The 21018-nt window shown below is 38.8% G+C and overlaps 1 protein-coding gene across 2 annotated transcripts in view; it reads left to right on the top strand.

Moving 5' to 3' along the window:
• LOC129033762 (contactin-4) overlaps window positions 1–21018 on the top strand; it is a 988873-nt gene that overhangs the window by 510017 nt on the left and 457838 nt on the right. The gene's annotated exons all lie outside the window — the stretch shown is intronic.

Below are 21018 nucleotides of genomic sequence, written 5' to 3'. Positions count from 1 at the left end.
TCAAATACCATTTTGCCCCAAACTACTCTCTCCTCTCTTTCTGGGGCTCTAATTATATATGATTGTTAGACCTTGGAGGGCAGCTTAGATTTTTTTTTTTTATACTTTATGTTCTAGGGTACATGTGCACAACGTGTAGGTTTGTTACATTTGTATACATGCGCCATGTTATGAGCTGCACCCATTAACTCGTCATTTACATTAGGTATATCTCCTAATGCTATCCCTCCCCGCTCCCCCCACCCCACAACAGGCCCCAGTGTGTGATGTTCCTCACCCTATGTCCAAGTGTTCTCATTGTTCAATTCCCACCTATGAGTGAGAACATGCGGTGTTTGGTTTTCTGTCCTTGCGATAGTTTGCTGAGAATGATGGTTTCCAGCTTCATCCATGTCCCTGCAAAGGACATGAACTCATCATTTTTTTATGGGTGCATAGCATTCCATGGTGTATATGTGCCACATTTTCTTAATCTAGTCTATCATTGATGGACATTTGGGTTGGTTCCAAATCTTTGCTATTGTGAATAGTGCCGCAATAAACATATGTGTGCATGTGTCTTTATAGCAGCATGATTTATAATCCTTTGGGTATATACCCAGTAATGGGATGGCTGGGTCAAATGGTATTTCTAGTTCTAGATCCTTGAGGAATCGCCACACTGTCTTCCACAATGGTTGAACTAGTTTACAGTCCCACCAACAGTGTCAAAGTGTTCCTATGTTTCCACATCTTCTCCAGCACCTGTTGTTTCCTGACTTTTTAATGATCGCCGTTCTAACTGGTGTGAGATGGTATCTCACTGTGGTTTTGATTTGCATTTCTCTGATGACTGGTGATGATGAGCATTTTTTCATGTGTCTGTTGGCTGCATAAATGTCATCTTTTGAGAAGTATCTCTTCATATCCTTTGCCCACTTCTTGATGGGGTTTTTTTTCTTGTAAATTTGTTTGAGTTCTTTGTAGATTCTGGATATTAGCCCTTTGTCAGATGAGTAGATTGCAAAAATTTTCTCCCATTCTGTAGGTTGCCTGTTCACTCTGATGGTAGTTTCTTTTTCTGTGCAGAAGCTCTTTAGTTTAATTAGATCCCATTTGTCTATTTTGGCTTTTGTTGCCATTGCTTTTGGTGTTTTAGTCATGAAGTCCTTGCCCATGCCTATGTCCTGAATGGTAATGCCTAGGTTTTCTTCTAGCATTCTTATGATTTTAGGTCTAACATTTAAGTCTTTAATCCATCTTGAATTAATTTTTGTATAAGGTGTAAGGAAGAGATCCACTTTCAGCTTTCTACATATGGCTAGCCAGTTTTCCCAGCACCATTTATTAAATAGGGAATCCTTTCCCCATTCCTTGTTTTTGTCAGGTTTGTCAAAGATCAGATGGTTGTAGATGTGTGGTATTATTTGTGAAGGCTCTGTTCTGTTCCATTTGTCTATTTATCTGTTTTGGTACCAGTACCATGCTGTTTTGGTTACTGTAGCCTTGTAGTGTAGTTTGAAGTCAGGTAGCGTGATGCCTCCAGCTTTGTTCTTTTGGCTTAGTATTGCCTTTGCAATGTGGGCTCTTTTTTGGTTCCATATGAACTTTAAAGTAGTTTTTTCCAATTCTGTGAAGAAAGTCAGCATCATCCTGATACCAAAGCCTGGCAGAGACACAACAAAAAAGCAGAATTTTAGGCCAAAATCCCTGATGAACATTGATCCAAAAATCCTCAATAAAATACTGGCAAACTGAATCCAGCAGCACATCAAAAAGCTTATCCACCAAGATCAAGCTGGCTTCATCCCTGGGACGCAAGGCTGGTTCAACATATGCAAATCAATAAACGTAATCCATCGTATAAACAGAACCAACGACAAAAACCACATGATTATCTCAATAGATGCAGAAAAGGCCTTCAACAAAATTCAACAGCCCTTCATGCTAAAAACTCTCAATAAACTAGGTATTGATGGGACGTATCTCAAAATAATAAGAGCTATTTATGACAAACCCATGCTAATATCATACTGAATGGGCAAAAACTGGACGCATTCCCTTTGAAAACTGGCACAAGACAGGGATGCCCTCTCTCACCACTCCTATTCAACATAGAGTTGGAAGTTCTGGCCAGGGCAATCAGGCAGGAGAAAGAAATAAAGGGTATTCAATTAGGAAAAGAGGAAGTCAAATTGTCCCTGTTTGCAGATGACATGATTGTATATTTAGAAAATCCCATTGTCTCAGCCCAAAATCTCTTTAAACTGATAAAGAACTTCTGCTAAGTCTCAGGATACAAAATCAATGTGCAAAAATCACAAGCATTTTTATACACCAATAACAGACAGAGAGCCAAATCATGAGTGAACTCCCATTCACAATTGCTTCGAAGAAAATAAAATACCTAGGAATCCAACTTACAAGGGATGTGAAGGACCTCTTCAAGGAGAACTACAAAGCACTGCTCAACAAAATAAAAGAGGACACAATTGGAAGAACATTCCATGCTCATGGATAGGAAGAATCAATATCATGAAAATGGCCATACTGTCCAAGGTAATTATAGATTCAGTGCCATCCCCATCAAGCTACCAATGGTTTATGGAATTCTTATGAATAGATACCTTCAGTTCAACCAAGGATTACAAGCCTTTTTATGTTAATAATACGTGAAGAAGCAGAGAAAACTAAAGTACAAGTTGTCTTCCTTAGCAAGTACATTTGCCCACTGGATATGCTTTCTTTTTTTTTTTATTTTCATTTATTATTATTATACTTTAGGTATATCTCCCAATGCTATCCCTCCCCACTCCCCCCACCCCACAACAGTCCCCAGAGTGTGATGTTGCCCTTCCTGTGTCCATGTGTTCTCATTGTTCACTTCCCACCTATGAGTGAGAATATGCGGTGTTTGGTTTTTTGTTCTTGCGATAATTTACTGAGAATGATAATTTCCAATTTCATCCATGTCCCTACAAAGGACATGAACTCATCATTTTTTATGGCTGCATAGTATTCCATGGTGTATATGTGCCACATTTTCTTAATCCAGTCTATCATTGTTGGACATTTGGGTTGGTTCCAAGTCTTTGCTATTGTGAATAATGCCGCAATAAACATACGTGTGCATGTGTCTTTATAGCAGCATGATTTACAGTCCTTTGGGTATATACCCAGTAATGGGATGGCTGGGTCAAATGGTATTTCTAGTTCTAGATCCTTGAGGAATCGCCACACTGACTTCCACAATGGTTGAACTAGTTTACAGTCCCACCAACAGTGTCAAAGTGTTCCTATTTCTCCACATCCTCTCCAGCACCTGTTGTTTCCTGATTTTTTAATGATTGCCATTCTAACTGGTGTGAGATGGTATCTCATTGTGGTTTTGATTTGCATTTCTCTGATGGCCAGTGATGATGAGCATTTTTTCATGTGTTTTTTGGCTGCATAAATGTCTTCTTTTGAGAAGTGTCTGTTCATGTCCTTTGCCCACTTTTTGATGGGGTTGTTTGTTTTTTTCTTGTAAATTTGTTTGAGTTCATTGTAGATTCTGGATATTAGCCCTTTGTCAGATGAGTAGGTTGCGAAAATTTTCTCCCATTCTGTAGGTTGCCTGTTCACTCTGATGGTAGTTTCCTTTGCTGTGCAGAAGCTCTTTAGTTTAATTAGATCCCATTTGTCAATTTTGGCTTTTGTTGCCATTGCTTTTGGTGTTTTAGACATGAAGTCCTTGCCCATGCCTATGTCCTGAATGGTAATGCCTAGGTTTTCTTCTAGGGTTTTGATGGTTTTAGGTCTAACATTTAAGTCTTTAATCCATCTTGAACTGATTTTTGTATAAGGTGTAAAGAAGGGATCCAGTTTCAGCTTTCTACATATGGCTAGCCAGTTTTCCCAGCACCATTTATTAAATAGGGAATCCTTTCCCCATTTCTTGTTTTTGTCAGGTTTGTCAAAGATCAGATAGTTGTAGATATGTGGCATTATTTCTGAGGGCTCTGTTCTGTTCCATTAATCTATGGAACCAGTACCATGCTGTTTTTGTTACTGTAGCCTTGTAGTATAGTTTGAAGTCAGGTAGTGTGATGCCTCCAGCTTTGTTCTTTTGGCTTAGGATTGACTTGGCGATGCGGGCTCTTTTTTGGTTCCATATGAACTTTAAAGTAGTTTTTTCCAATTCTGTGAAGAAAGTCATTGGTAGCTTGATGGGGATGGCATTGAATCTGTAAATTACCTTGGGCAGTATGGCCATTTTCATGATATTGATTCTTCCTACCCATGAGCATGGAATGTTCTTCCATTTGTTTGTATCCTCTTTTATTTCCTTGAGCAGTGGTTTGTAGTTCTCCTTGAAGAGGTCCTTCACGTTCCTTGTAAGTTGGATTCCTAGGTATTTTATTCTCTTTGAAGCAATTGTGAATAGGAGTTCACTCATGATTTGGCTTTCTGTTTGTCTGTTGTTGGTGTATAAGAATGCTTGTGATTTTTGTACATTGATTTTGTATCCTGAGACTTTGCTGAAGTTGCTTATCAGCTTAAGGAGATTTTGGGCTGAGACAATGGGGTTTTCTAGATATACCATCATGTCATCTGCAAACAGGGACAATTTGACTTCCTCTTTTCCTAATTGAATACCCATTATTTCCTTCTCCTGCCTAATTGCCCTGGCCAGAACTTCCAACACTATGTTGAATAGGAGTGGTGAGAGAGGGCATCCCTGTCTTTTGCCAGTTTTTGAATGTGCTTTCTTAAGTCTCAGCTTTGAGAAAAAGCAAGGCTTAAGTAAATGGGGTTCGAGTGAGCAGATATTAGAGTATTTCCTATTGTATTATGGCAACTGAATGAACTGTTTGAAAGTTTAACTCTCAGGGTGGCTTAGGTGGCTTAGTAAATACAATTATGAGAAGAAATGTTTTCTTCACTTACTTGACTGTAATTTGATGTTCAGATATATTTTGAAATTGTTGAGTATTTTCTCATTTTTCTGTGCCTCTCTATTTTCTGCCAAAAAAAAAATTGTCAGAGAATGTTGTTTTTTACAGTTAGGATGGAACAGAGTTGCAGCTACTCTATGTGATTAGGGAATGATGTTTTAGTTGAATTAAATAATAAATGATTTTTCCCATATGCCAAACATAGAAGACTAATGAGATTTGAAATGCAGTGTATTTCTTGATATTTGAAATATACAACATGAAATTGTATCTTTGATTCAGAAGGTACTTTAGGATTTCCTAGTATGGGAAAATCATTAGAAATTGTCAGTCTCTTGTAACATTATGGAAGTGCTGGTTTATCGATATTTTTCTGTGGTGAGAGAAGCAGATAATCAAATCTTTATAGAAACAAAATCCTACAGAAAATAATGCTGGCAGTCTGCTGATTAAAGTGTCTGAATAAAATGGATTAGGTAAATAAAAAGAGTGAGCATATAAGTAGAAGAAATTGTAGTTTCTAAATATTAAATTCAGAAAGTTTTGATTAATGACTTACGTTTCATGTCATATGGCTTAAAGATTTTTTGCCTTATTTCTTATCCTTGAAAACAAAGTGAAGTGCATATGAGAGCTCCAATGGAATAAAAACAGCCCATTATGGACTGGTCTATTACTTCTTCAACAAAGCTCTATCTACTGTCATGGGGCAGCTTAGTATGACAGAAAGAAAACAGATGTGTGTTTCAGCTCTTCTACTTAATAGCTTTGTGAATCAGCCAGGATATACAACATGGTTTATTGTGCTAAAGTAGAAACCCTTTCTGAAATTTCTCTGGCACAGTACTGCACGTGTGTATGTTTGACTCACAGCGCATTATCCAAGGTGAATTGGCAGAGGGCCTCTGCCCACGGGTCATTCAGAGACCTGGGCTGATGGAGGCTTTCTGTCAATGCCTGCTTCAAACACCGTCGAGAGTGGAAAGGGAAATGTGGCAAATCATACAGGCTCTTAACATTTCTACTTGGAAGTGAGACGTAATTTCTGTCACATTTCATCTGCCAGAGTAAGACACATAGTCAAAGAAAAAGAAAGTAGGATTCTACCATATATCCAGAGAGATATCGCTAATGACAACCACACCACGTGTTTTTGTATAAATCTCTTAGTGTGTCTGAGCTTCATTATTCTAATCTGTTATTTTTTTTAAAAGTGGAGGATTTCCCTGACTTGATGCCTCTTCCTGTGACCCTCCTCTGAACTTTTGTGTATCCTAGGCACCGAGGAAAGATGTTTTTTCATTTATTCAGCAAATAATTTTCAGCTCCTTCTATGTAAGGTACCAGCACCAGCTAGGCTTTGGAGACGTTGCAGAAAGCAAAAATAGGTAAGGCTGATCTCCCAGGTCTTATGTTCAGTTGGATTGACAATCAGCAAGATAGATACATATCTATATAATATTTCAGCTGGTAAAAAGTGCTAAGAGGAAGAACAAAGTAGGACAGATTTGTTTCAAGGAAAATTTAAGAAAAGGGGGGAAATAATATATGAATATCAGTAGGTGAAGCTTTCTAGATGATAGAAGAGGAAATGCAGAGCCCTAAGCAGGATTCTACTAGGCATTTTTTAAACTACTTTACTGAGGTATGAGTTACATATAAAAAGCTGTACATATTTAAGAGATACAACTTGATGTGTCTAGAGATAAGAATACACCCATGAAACCATCATCACAATCAATGCCATAAACTTATTCATCACCTCCATAAGTTTTCTCCTGCCCCCTTGTTGTTATTTTTATTTTGTTTTGATTTCCTTTTATATTAAGGGCCAAAAAAGGAAATATAAGATCTACCCTCTTAGTACCTTTTTAAGTAAATAGTACAGTATTGTTAATCATATGCCCTATATTGTAGGGGAGATCCCAGAACTTATTAATATTTTGCATAACTGTTCTGCTAGGCTTTTTAAACATTTATTTAGAGACAGAATCTTACTCTGTCACCCAGGCTAGAGTTCAGTAGTGTCATCATAGTTCACGGCAGCCTCGAACTGCTGAGCTCAAGTGATCCTTCCGCCTCAGCTCCCAAGTGCTAGGACTCCAGGCATGCAAACCATGCCTGTCTAATATTTTATTTTCTTAGGGACAAGTTCTTGCTATGTTGACGAGGCTGGTTTTGAACTCCTGGTCTAAAGTGTTCCAGAGTTGGGATTACAGGCATGAGCCACCATGCCCAGCTCTCTGCTAAGCATTTTGAGACACAGAGAGACCAGGATATCTGGAGTGCAGTGAGTGAGGATAGTGTTAGGAGGTGGGAGAAGGGATCAGAGAGAAGGCAACATGTCAGATCATGCAGGGAGAGCCCTGTAGGAAAGGTAAGGACTTTGGATTTTTTTTCTGAATGAGCTGGGAAGCATTGTAGGGTTTTAGACAAAGGGGTGTCATGATACGATCTAAATTTTCTCTGGCTTCTCTGTGGAGAATAATCTATAGGGCGCCAGTGATGGAAGCAGGAGCACAGCTGGGCAGCTATTGCAGCAAACAATGTAAGATAAGGATAGCTTAGACCCAAGTGGTGGAGGTAGAGATTGGGAGACATGCCAGATTTTGGATGCATTTTGAAGGTGGAGCTATCAGATTTGTGAATGAATTGAATGAGAGCTGTGAGTTTACCACAGTAATTATTGCTATATAGATGCCATTCATTTATACCACAAAACCAACTGATGTCCTGTCAGGTGCTAGTGCTGTTCCACAGTTGGAGTTACAGCAGTTGGGTTTTCATGATGTTGAATTCTAATTAAAGAAGACAAATGATAAATAATTTGAATAATAATTTTAATATGATAATAATCAGTAGTTAGTGCTAGAAAGAAAATTTAATCAAGGGGATGTGAATGATGTAAGTGGCTACACTGGACAGGCAAGGCCTTGGGGAGCTAAGACCTGAGCCAAGAGGACTGAGATGTGAAGTGATGGGGGAAGCAGGCGGATTTGGTGGGGCAGCACTTGAGGCAGACACACATGTAGTGCAAGGATCCTAAGGCTTGGGTAATAGGGGAAGATATGTCATTGCTGTTGAAACATCGAATGGGGGGACAAAGTGGTTCTGTATTGATAGGGAGGTCAGTATGGACCAGATCACACTGGGCTTGGCAGGACAGGGAAGAATTTTAGATTATCATGATTCCTTGGCAATAAGAAGTTATCGTAAGGTTTCAAACGGAGAACAATATAACCTAATTTGTCTTTGACACAGGGAGGAGAACAACATACACTGGGGCCTGTGGTAGGGCAGGGGGCGAGGGGGAGGGAGAGCATCAGGAAAAATAGCTAACGCATGCTCAGCTTAATACTTAGGTGATAGGTTGATAGGTGCAGCAAACCATTATGGCACACGTTTACCTATGTAACAAACCTGCACATCCTGCACATGTATCCCAGAACTTAAAATAAAATAAAATAACTCACAGTGACTGATGTGTGGATAACGGGTTTTAAGAGGACTTTGACAATGAAACCATTTAGGAAGCTATTGTGTTATGACTAATTCCGCATGCTTTTCTTATCTGAACACAACAAGTTGACATTAGTTTTGTTTTTAAAGTGAAATAAATATTTTCCCCTCCATGCTCCTACCCCTGCTTGTTCATCAGCATTCTTAGGGAATGAAATGAACCACAGAAGACTTCCCAAATAGCTGTGGTTTCCCTCTTTAAGGTCTGTATCTTTAAAAGCACATGGTCCATTTCAGTGAAAGTTTTTCTGAATATTTAATACATACTTACCATTTAAATGGAAGATAGTGAGTAAAATCTAAACTTTTCCTTTGCCTCATGGCGGGTATTGGTGTTGGTTAAAAATGATGGCTTCAGAGACTTCAGATCTCCAGACCCATGAGCTTTACCGATGCTAGCTCTATTCTTTTTCCCTTGGCTCCTGACTGTGATGTCCTTGTGCTTTGCTTCCACAATCTCCTATCCCCAGGTTTTTAGGACACATTTAATCTTCTTTCTTGATACATTACTACTTCTCTTGTTGAGTATTCGATGGACTTGGTGACTGTTACATTCTTCCATGGCCACCTTTTTTTGGCATCTGTTACAAACTATGTCTGTTTTTGCTAGAAACTGTCATATGAATAAAGGAAAAAGTAGAAATTATTATAGTCATATTGCAGAGCAATTTGAACATTCCACTGAAGTTGAATATGTGCTACCTACAATCTAGCCATGATAATTCTAGATATATGCCCTAGAAAAGCAGGTGCATATACACAAGAAGACACATTACTGGGATGTTCACCAAGGCATCATTTGTAATAGCAAAATGGTAGAAGCAACCTAACTATCCATACAAAAAGGGAATGAATAAATAATCTGTTTATTCATATAATGGAATATTGCTTAGTAAATAACTGAATTAAAGCTATATGTATCAATAAGAATAACTGCAAAAATGTAAAGTGAAAATAATAAATTTCAAAAGGATATAAAAATGTAATGTAATGCTCTTTATATACATTTTAGAAATACCAAAATAATATGTGTGTATATACATATGCATCCACACACACATACACACACACATAACTAATGGCTAATACAGTATAAAAACAAACATGGTAATGATATATAAACATTTCAGAAAACTTCTGTGAATAAAAGCAGGTAGAAGAGAGAAAGGGGGACCTAGTTGAATCTGCCCTTTTTAAATGCTATGTTAAAAAATAGATACATATGTTTTTAACCAATCTGTACAGTGTTCTATCTATTATGTCTGGCTTTTGACTACATAGGGTATCAATTTATGATTTTTTCCATGTGATAGAAATATTTAATAATTTAAAATATCATATAATAAAAACATGTCTTTTATAGTTCTTCCTACAAGCTGTATTTGATCACTTCTGTGGTTTTATGGGTGTCTCATAACATCTAGTCACATCATAAAATTGTTTTTTTCTTGCAATTGGCTGAATCTTCTTTAGGTGCGATGCTTAATTTTTGATGTTTAGGTTGACTCTTCAATAAAATCACAGGAATTTAATGTAAGATCTAACCAAGGGACTGAAATAAATTGAATGTAGTGAAATTTGAGGCATTGTTTCAGCCACCTTAAAGACCACATCATCTACTGATACAGTTGTTAAATCAGCTCATATAAACATGTGTGCTCCAAGTTGGAGAAATCTGAGGCAGAGAAAAATAATTATCCCAGGTGTCCCAGTCCACTTACATGAACAGTTTGAATTGAGCACTATTAATATTAGGCTCTTTTGCCAGGAGCGGTGGCATGCACCTGCAGCCGCAGCTACTCAGGAGGCTGAGGTGGGGGGAGGATCACTAGAGCCCAGGAATTTGAAGCTGCAGTGAACTATGATTATTCCACTGCACTACAGCCTGGGCAACATAGTGAGACCCTGTCGAAAGAAAGAAAGAAAGAAGGAAGGAAGGAAGGAAGGAAGGGAGGGAGGGAGGGAGGGAGGGAGGGAGGGAAAGAAAGAAAGAAAGAAGAGGGACGGAGGGAGGGAGGGAGGGAGGGAGGGAGGGAAGAAAGAGAAGAGAAGAGAAGAGAAGAGAAGAAGAGAAAAGAAAAGAAAAGAAAAAAGAAACCCTAGGCTCTTCCTTCCCCTCTCCCCAGACAGAGTCTGGTGCAATGATCTCTGTTTACTGCAACCTCCGCCTCACGGGTTCAAGCAATTTTCCTTTCTCAGCTTCCTGAGTAGCTGGTATTACAGGCATGTGCCACCATGCCTGGCTAATTTTTTGTCTTTTTAGTAGAGATGGGGTTTCACCATGTTGGCCAGGCTGATCTCGAACTCCTGAACTCCTGACGTCGTGATCCACCGGCCTTGGCCTGACATCTCAGAGTCCTGGAATTACAAGTATGAGCAACTGTGCCCCGCCCGTTGGCTCTTTTTAAAAAATGCATTTGTTTGAGAGTAATGAATAGAAAAGGAAGTTGTGGCATGATCTATCTAATTCTTCTATTCTTCCACTACTGGGAGATTTCATAGGCCAAATATTCTCTCTAGACAGGGGCATGCCTGATGATGCTTACAGTCTGTAAAGAGTCTGGTCTTGTTCTCCTTTCATCCTCTCTGGAGAAAGGATAATCAACAACAGAAATTTTTTAAAAACTCTAATACTTTAGACAAGTCACATTCAGCCACTCTGTGGAAACACTGATTTTTCTACGAGGCTTTCTTAGAGAATAAATATTAACACATATGCTTCATGGGCTGGTAGATATTGCTGTGGTTTCAATGTGTCCCCTCCAGAATTTGTGTTGAAATGTAATCCGCATTGTGGAGATATTAAGCGGTGTGGCCTTTTGGAAAGTTATTAAGTCATGAAGGATGTGCCCTCGTGAATGGATTAGCACCTTAGAAAGGGTCTGGAGGAAACTAGCTTGGGACCCTTTGCCCTTCTGCCTTCACCATGTGAGGACACGGTATTCAAGGTGCCACCTTGGAAACAGTGAGTGGGCCCTCACCAGACCCCAAATTTGCCAGCACCTTTATCCTGGACTTCTCAGCCTCCATAACTGTGAGAAATAAATTCATGTTGTTTATAAATTACCCAGCCTCAGGTATTTTGTTATAGCAGCAGGAATGGACTAAGAGAGATTTAATATGGAATCCCAAACAATGAAACAACTATTTGTACTTCTAAAATATAGGTAGTTCTCAAAAGCATTATGTTCAGTAGGATAGCTCTCTAACTTATCTCTAAAGTTAATTAAACATTATGGCTTAAAAATGAGTTTTAGTTTCCTCTCTTTGAACTTCTATAAAGAAAATATACCTTTGAGACTTGAAAACTTCAGTGCTATAAAACGTCTTTCTAGGGTAGTTTGGGTAGCACCAAAGGCACCTATAATTAAAATTACATATTTTCCATTTAAAAAATTCCATTTTATAATTTTCACATCAATTTTTTACTATCAATAAAGAGGTATTTTTTGATTTGTACAACTTTATATATAGCACTTTGTTTCATTAAACAAATGTCATTGATTTCATTAGCATAAAACTTTATTTTCTTCACCTTAATTTTGAATACAATTACCAAATAAAAGTAGCTTTTATCTTTGTCCCTTTGAGGTTAGAGATGATGTCTTATTGATTTCTCTGTCTCTCCCGAGCACAGTGCCCACACATGGTAGGTAATTAACTGTCTGTTGACTGGTTAAATTATCTGTATTACAAGTAAATACAAAATGCCAGGTTTTACAACACTCATTCCATATTGTCTATCACTCCCACTCTATTTTATTTTTCACCATAGTATAAGTTAAGATATTATTAAAATATTATTAAGATTATCTGGGGAAGTTTGCTCACTTCCATTCTTGAAATTATTATAATATTCTCTTAAGAAAAAACTCAAAATGTTTAAGAGCATCTCTGATAGCTTGGTTCTTGTTTGTATAATAGGATAATTTTATTTCTTCAGTTGCCATCCTGCAAATACTTTTTCTAAGTCTTTAGAAACCTCTGTTTTTAAATTGCTTTTAAGCCCGTGGCCTTCTAAAACGATTCAGTCAATCAGTCCTGACATCTCTTCATCTCTTCTTGGTAGCACCCTCACCATTTCTGCAACTATTTCCACTGAGTCATGTTTCAGCCTGTGTAGAAACTCATGATGACGTGTTGTTTTATAACACTTTACACTTTGTGCATTTTGCCATTATGGGGGTGGGTTAATGGGCTATAAATGTACAAATTCTTGTTATCACAGTAAATTCTAGGTAGAGAACAGACCATGGAAATGTTTTTTTAAATTTGTATTAGTTTGAGAAAATTAATAGGTATCTCATATGACTTATACCAGAAAATTTAAAAACTGTAAACATGCAGCCAAGCAAGAGGGCAGTCATTATGAGTACTTTCAGAGTGTATTGTCTGAGAATACGGTGGTGTTTTCCATTGCCAAAAAGAAATGCACAGTTTTCTACTAGTAACTTGGGAGAAATACTTTTTCAGGTATACAATGCAGGGAGTTACTTGACCTAAAATGGGTACTTAAATTTCATTGATTGTTTAAAGATAAGTAAATAATTTTCCCTTTTTTGCCAGAGTTGTTTTCACGTAACAATACAATACATCTTATAACAATACTTCCATTATAACATACTTTATATGTATTATCTCACTTGATTCAAGTGATGACTATTTTCAATAGTTATTGTTGCTGTCTCCATTTTACAGATGTTATAGGCAAAGTTAAAGGTGTGTAGGCAAGTTAAATTGATTCAAAGTGATGGACTTCAAACTCTTCGCCTCTATTTTGTTGGAACATTCATTAAATCATATAGCACCTGCTATGAGTGGAGACTTCCAACTCATAAAGACCAGAACATTTAGGGGACAAAAGTACTCACAGCACCTGGGACCAAAAAAAAAAAAAAAAAAGGAAGAAAGAAAGAAACAAAAACAAAAAAACAAAACCTGTTAAAAATTTCTTCGGGGGAGGAGCCAAGATGGCCGAATAGGAACAGCTCCTGTCTACAGCTCCCAGCGCGAGCAACGCAGAAGACGGGTGATTTCTGCATTTCCATCTGAGGTACCGTGTTCATCTCACTAGGGAGTGCCAGACAGTGGGCGCAGGTCAGTGGGTGAGTGCACCGTGCGCCAGCCGAAGCAGGGGCGAGGCATTGCCTCACTCAGGAAGCGCAAGGGGTCAGGGAGTTCCCTTTCCAGGGGTGACAGATGGCACCTGGAAAATCGGGCCACTCCCACCCGAATACTGTGCTTTTCCGACGGGCTTAGGAAACAGTGCCCCGGGAGAGTATAGCCCGCACCTGGCTCAGAGGGTCCTACGCCCACGGAGTCTCGCTGATTGCTAGCACAGCAGTCTGAGATCAAACAGCAAGTCGGCAGCGAGGCTGGGGGAGGGGCGCCCGCCATTGCCCAGGCTCACTTAGGTAAACAAAGCAGCCTGGAAGCTTGAACTGGGTGGAGCCCACCACAGCTCCAGGAGGCCTGCCTGCCTCTGTAGGCTCCACCTTTGGGGGCAGGGCACAGACAAACAAAAAGACAGCAGTAACCTCTGCAGACTTAAATGTCCCTGTCTGACAGCTTTGAGGAGAGCAGTGGTTCTCCCAGCACGCAGCTGGAGATCTGAGAACGGGCTGACTGCCTCCTCAAGTGGGTCCCTGACCCCTGACCCCCGAGCAGCCTAACTGGGAGGCACCCCCCAGCAGGGGCAGACTGACACCTCACACAGCCAGCCAGGTACTCCAACAGACCTGCAGCTGAGGGTCCTGTCTGTTAGAAGGAAAACTAACAGAAAGGACATCCACACCAAAAACCCATCTCTACATCACCATCATCAAAGACCAAAAGTAGATAAAACCACAAAGATGGGGAAAAAACAGAGCAGAAAAACTGGAAACTCTAAAAAGCAGAGTACCTCTCCTCCTCCAAAGGAACGCAGTTCCTCACCAGCAACGGAACAAAGCTGGACGGAGAATGACTTTGACGAGCTGAGAGAAGAAGGCTTCAGACGATCAAATTACTCCGAGCTACGGGAGGATATTCAAACCAAAGGCAAAGAAGTTGAAAACTTTGAAAAAAATTTAGAAGAATGTATAACTAGAATAACCAATACACAGAAGTGCTTAAAGGAGCTGATGGAGCTGAAAACCAAGGCTCGAGAACTACGTGAAGAATGCAGAAGCCTCAGGAGCCGATGCGATCAAATGGAAGAAAGGGTATCAGCCCTGGAAGATGAAATGAATGAAATGAAGCAAGAAGGGAAGTTTAGAGAAAAAAGAATAAAAAGAAACGAGCAAAGCCTCCAAGAAATGTGGGACTATGTGAAAAGGCCAAATCTACGTCTGATTGGTGTACCTGAAAGTGACGGGGAGAATGGAAACAAGTTGGAAAACACTCTGCAGGATATTATCCAGGAGAACTTCCCCAATCTAGCAAGGCAGGCCAACATTCAGATTCAGGAAATACAGAGAACGCCACAAAGATACTCCTCAAGAAGAGCAACTCCAAGACACATAATTGTCAGATTCACCAAAGTTGAAATGAAGGAAAAAATGTTAAGGGCAGCCAGAGAGAAAGGTCGGGTTACCGTCAAAGGGAAGCCCATCAGACTAACAGCGGATCTCTTGGCAGAAACCCTACAAGCCAGAAGAGAGTGGGGGCCAATATTCAACATTCTTAAAGAAAAGAATTTTCAACCCAGAATTTCATATCCTGCCAAACTAAGCTTCATAAGTGAAGGAGAAATAAAATACTTTACAGACAAGCAAATGCTGAGAGATTTTGTCACCACCAGGCCTACCCTAAAAGAGCTCCTGAAGGAAGCGCTAAACATGGAAAGGCACAACCGGTACCAGCCACTGCAAAATCATACCGAAATATAAAGACCATTGAGACTAGGAAGAGACTGCATCAACTAATGAGCAAAATAACCAGCTAACATCATAATGACAGGATTGGATTCACACATAACAATATTAACTTTAAATGTAAATGGACTAAATGCTCCAACTAAAAGACACAGACTGGCAAATTGGATAAAGACTCAAGACCCATCAGTGTGCTGTATTCAGGAAACCCATCTCACGTGCAGAGACACACATAGGCTCAAAATGAAAGGATGGAGGAAGATCTACCAAGCAAATGGAAAACAAAAAAAGGCAGGGGTTGCAATCCTAGTCTCTGATAAAACAGACTTTAAACCAACAAAGATCAAAAGAGACAAAGAAGGCCATTACATAATGGTAAAGGGATTAATTCAACAAGAAGAGCTAACTATCCTAAATGTATATGCACCCAATACAGGAGCACCCAGATTCATAAAGCAAGTCCTGAGTGACCTACAAAGGGACTTAGACTCCCACACATTAATAATGGGAGACTTTAACACCACACTGTCAACATTATACAGATCAACGAAACAGAAAATCAACAAGGATACCCAGGAATTGATCTCAGCTCTGCACCAAGCAGACCTAATAGACAGCTACAGAACTCTCCACCCCAAATCAACAGAATATACATTTTTTTCAGCACCATACCACACCTATTCCAAAATTGACCATATACTTGGAAGTAAAGCTCTCCTTAATAAATGTAAAAGAACAGAAATTATAACAAACTATCTCTCAGATCACAGTGCAATCAAGCTAGAACTCAGGATTAAGAATCTCACTCAAAACCGCTCAACTACATGGAAACTGAACAACCTGCTCCTGAATGACTACTGGGTACATAACGAAATGAAGGCAGAAATAAAGATGTTCTTTGAAACCAACGAGAACCAAGACACAACATACCAGAATCTCTGGGATGCATTCAAAGCAGTGTGTAGAGGGAAATTTATAGCACTAAATGCCCACAGGAGAAAGCAGGAAAGATCCGAAATTGACACCCTAACATCACAATTAAAAGAACTAGAAAAGCAAGAGCAAACACATTCAAAAGCTAGCAGAAGGCAAGAAATAACTAAAATCAGAGCAGAACTGAAGGAAATAGAGACAGAAAAAACCCTTCAAAAAATAAATGAATCCAGGAGCTGGTTTTTTGAAAGGATCAACAAAATTGATAGACTGCTAGCAAGATTAATAAAGAAAAAAAGAGAGAAGAATCAAATAGATGCAACAAAAAATGATAAAGGGGATATCACCACCGATCCCACAGAAATACAAACTACCATCAGAGAATATTACAAACACCTCTACGCAAATAAACTAGAAAATCTAGAAGAAATGGATAAATTCCTCAACACATACACCCTCCCAAGACTAAACCAGGAAGAAGTTGAATCTCTGAATAGACCAATAACAGGAGCTGAAATTGTGGCAATAATCAATAGCTTACCAACCAAAAAAAGTCCAGGACCAGATGGGTTCACAGCCAAATTCTACCAGAGGTACAAGGAGGAGCTGGTACCGTTCCTTCTGAAACTCTTCCAATCAATAGAAAAAGAAGGAATCCTCCCTAACTCATTTTATGAGGCCAGCATCATCCTGATACCAAAGCCTGGCAGAGACTCAACAAAAAAAAGAGAATTTTAGACAAATATCCTTGATGAACATTGATGCAAAAATCCTCAATAAAATACTGGCAAACAGAATCCAGCAGCACATCAAAAAGCTTATCCACCATGATCAAGTGGGCTTCATCCCTGGGATGCAAGGCTGGTTCAATATACGCAAATCAATAAATGTAATCCAGCATATAAACAGAACCAAAGTCAAAAACCACATGATTATCTCAATAGATGCAGAAAAGGCCTTTGACAAAATTCAACAACCCTTCATGCTAAAAACTCTCAATAAATTAGGTATTGATGGGTCGTATCTCAAAATAATAAGAGCTATTTATGACAAACCCACAGCCAATATCATACTGAATGGGCAAAAACTGGAAGCATTCCCGTTGAAAACTGGCACAAGACAGGGATGCCCTCTCTCACCACTTCTATTCAACATAGTGTTGGAAGTTCTGGCCAGGGCAATTAGGCAAGAGAAGGAAATCAAGGGTATTCAATTAGGAAAACAGGAAGTCAAATTGTCCCTGTTTGCAGATGACATGATAGTATATCTAGAAAACCCCATTGTCTCAGCCCAAAATCTCCTTAAGCTGATAAGCAACTTCAGCAAAGTCTCAGGATACAAAATCAATGTACAAAAATCACAAGCATTCTTATACATCAATAACAGACAAACAGAGAGCCAAATCATGAGTGAACTCCCATTCACAATTGCTTCGAAGAGAGTAAAATACCTAGGAATCCAACTTACAAGGGATGTGAAGGACCTCTTCAAGGAGACTACAAACCACTGCTCAAGGAAATAAAAGAGGATACAAACAAATGGAAGAACTTTCCATGCTCATGGGTAGGAAGAATCAATATCATGAAAATGGCCATCCTTCCCAAGGTAATTTACAGATTCAGTGCCATCCCCATCAAGTTACCAATGACTTTCTTCACAGAATTGGAAAAAACTACTTTAAAGTTCATATGGAACCAAAAAAGAGCCCGCATCGCCAAGTCAATCCTAAGCCAAAAGAACAAAGCTGGAGGCATCACACTACCTGACTTCAAACTATACTACAAGGCTACAGTAACAAAAACAGCATGGTACTGGTACCAAAACAGAGATATAGATCAATGGAACAGAACAGAGCCGTCAGAAATAATGCCACATATCTACAAGTATCTGATCTTTGACAAACCTGACAAAAACAAGAAATGGGGAAAGGATTCCCTATTTAATAAATGGTGCTGGGAAAACTGGCTAGCCATATGTAGAAAGCTGAAACTGGATCCCTTCCTTAGACCTTATACAAAAATCAATTCAAGATGGATTAAAGACTTAAATGTGAGACCTAAAACCATAAAAACCCTAGAAGAAAACCTAGGCAATACCATTCAGGACATAGGCATGGGCAAGGACTTCATGTGTAAAACACCAAAAGCAATGGCAACAAAAGCCAAAATTGACAAATGGGATCTAATTAAACTAAAGAGCTTCTGCACAGTAAAGGAAACTACCATCAGAGTGAACAGGCAGCCTACAAAATGGGAGAAAATTTTCGCAACCTACTCATCTGACAAAGGGCTAATATCCAGAATCTACAATGAACTCCAACAAATTTACAAGAAAAAAACAAACATCCCCATCAAAAAGTGGGCGAAGGACATGAACAGACACTTCTCAAAAGAAGACATTTATGCAGCCAAAAAACACATGAAAAAATGCTCACCATCACTGGCCATCAGAGAAATGCAAATCAAAACCACAGTGAGATACCATCTCACACCAGTTAGAATGGCAATCATTAAAAAGTCAGGAAACAACAGGTTCTGGAGAGGATGTGGAGAAATAGGAACACTTTTACACTGTTGGTGGGACTGTAAACTAGTTCAACCATTGTGGAAGTCAGTGTGGCGATTCCTCAGGGATCTAGAACTAGAAATTCCATTTGACCCAGCCATCCCATTACTGGGTATATACCCAAAGGACTATAAATCATGCTGCTATAAAGACACATGCACACGTATGTTTATTGCGGCATTATTCACAATAGCAAAGACTTGGAACCAACCCAAATGTCCAACAATGATAGACTGGATTAAGAAAATGTGGCACATATACACCATGGAATACTATGCAGCCATAAAAAATGATGAGTTCACGTCCTTTGTAGGGACATGGATGAAATTGGAAATCATCATTCTCAGTAAACTATCGCAAGAACAGAAAACCAAACACCGCATATTCTCACTCATAGGTGGGAATTGAACAATGAGAACACATGGACACAGGAAGGGGAACATCACACTTCGGGGACTGTTGTGGGGTGGGGGGAGGAGGGAGGGATAGCATTGGGAGATATACCTAATGCTAGATGACAAGTTGGTGGGTGCAGCACACCAGCATGGCACATGTATACATATGTAACTTACCTGCACGTTGTGCACGTGTACCATAGAGCCTAAAGTATAATAATAATAATAATAATAATAATAATAAAAAGAAAAAAAATTTTTTTTTAAAAATTTCTTCATCACAGACAAGACTCTTTCAAGGGTACTGATAGCCATGGGACAGAGGGAAGGACAGGTAAAGGTAATGGGCCAAGGAGAGTAACATCACCTTCCTCAGCCTAAGCTGCAGGATTATAGGGAAAGCTAAGTAGCCTCTGGGTGATAGTACCTGCTTGGGAGAGCCGTTGCGTGAATTCTCTTTGTGAGGTCCAAAAATAAATGTGACTTAGATACGTTCACACCATTCCTCTCTTTCCGTTTTTTCCTGGGTTACCTGGTGTCCACCTGGCTTTGACTATTGCCAATACCCAATGCATGGATGGAATACAGTGAGAAGGAACCTGCAAGGGTCAATGGAGGCAGAGGCAGAGAACAAGGATGAGAACAACAAATTGTAAAGAAACTGTCTTGAATATCTGGGGAATAGAGGTTGGTGAGGAGACTAGCTAAGATGTTTTGTCTCTCTATTGTATAACGGATTGACCTGTGGCATCTCTTATACAGGTGGCTATACAATTTTTAATCACTTTTTAAAATGTTAGTTGAGTATTTCTTTTGAGTGCAATAAACTTATGGTGAGATGCACTACTAGGTGGCCCAGTTTTATTCAGGATATGTAGGAGATGGAGTATTATAAAGCTGCATTCATGAAGATTCTTACCAAATATTCTCAGATGGTAACATTTTAATGGCTAAAAATAACACATGCTTTCAAAGAAAAATCTATTATTCAACTTAATGTAACCAGTTTTTTATATATATTATATATATATTTTATATATATATATGTTATATAATATATAGCACACACACCCACAACAGAGAGACAGAGATACTTTTTGACTTGCAATAGGGTTACATCCCAATAAACCCATCATAAGTTAAAAATATAGTAAGTCAAAAATTACATTTAATACAGCTAACCGAACCAAATGTCGTAGCTTAGCCCAGCCTAACTTAACCATAATGAGATCACTTACATTAGCCTACATTGGTCAAAATCATCTAACATAAAGCCTATTTTATAATAAAGTGCTGAATACCTCATGTAGTTTATTGAATACCGTACAGAAACTTAAAAACAGAATGGTTGTATGGGTACTTGAAGTACAATTTTTACTGAATGTGTATTGTTTTGGGGGATCATGTGTATATGTGTGTGTGCATGTGAATTGGAACACACACAGTTGCTTTTGCAGCAGTTTTGAAGTCAAGATACAACATATACTAATATTGGTTTCACAAGGTAAAGGCCATTATTATCGCTATGAAAATTCAGTGAGGAAGATACTGCTTTTAGCTGGGTAGAATGATGTAGATAATATATATTTTGATTATTTGAATTAGGAGTTTCATGTGATGAGCTACATTGCTACATATATTATTTCTTACTCTTTAAAGAAATCAACAAGTTTTTCATGTCTTTATTACAGAATAAAATAGAGTAATATGCCAACATGTAGGCATTTAATTTTGTCAAATTCAACTATGCAAACTTAAAATGAAAGGAAATAGGAGAATATAACAACTTAAATGGCATCAGCAATTTCTCACCCTATTTCACCCCAAGAGTGTTAG

This window comes from Pongo pygmaeus, chromosome 2, assembly GCF_028885625.2.
Source record: "Pongo pygmaeus isolate AG05252 chromosome 2, NHGRI_mPonPyg2-v2.0_pri, whole genome shotgun sequence".
Classification (NCBI taxonomy): Eukaryota; Metazoa; Chordata; class Mammalia; order Primates; family Hominidae; genus Pongo; species Pongo pygmaeus.
This window is presented reverse-complemented; position numbering and strand designations above follow the sequence as displayed.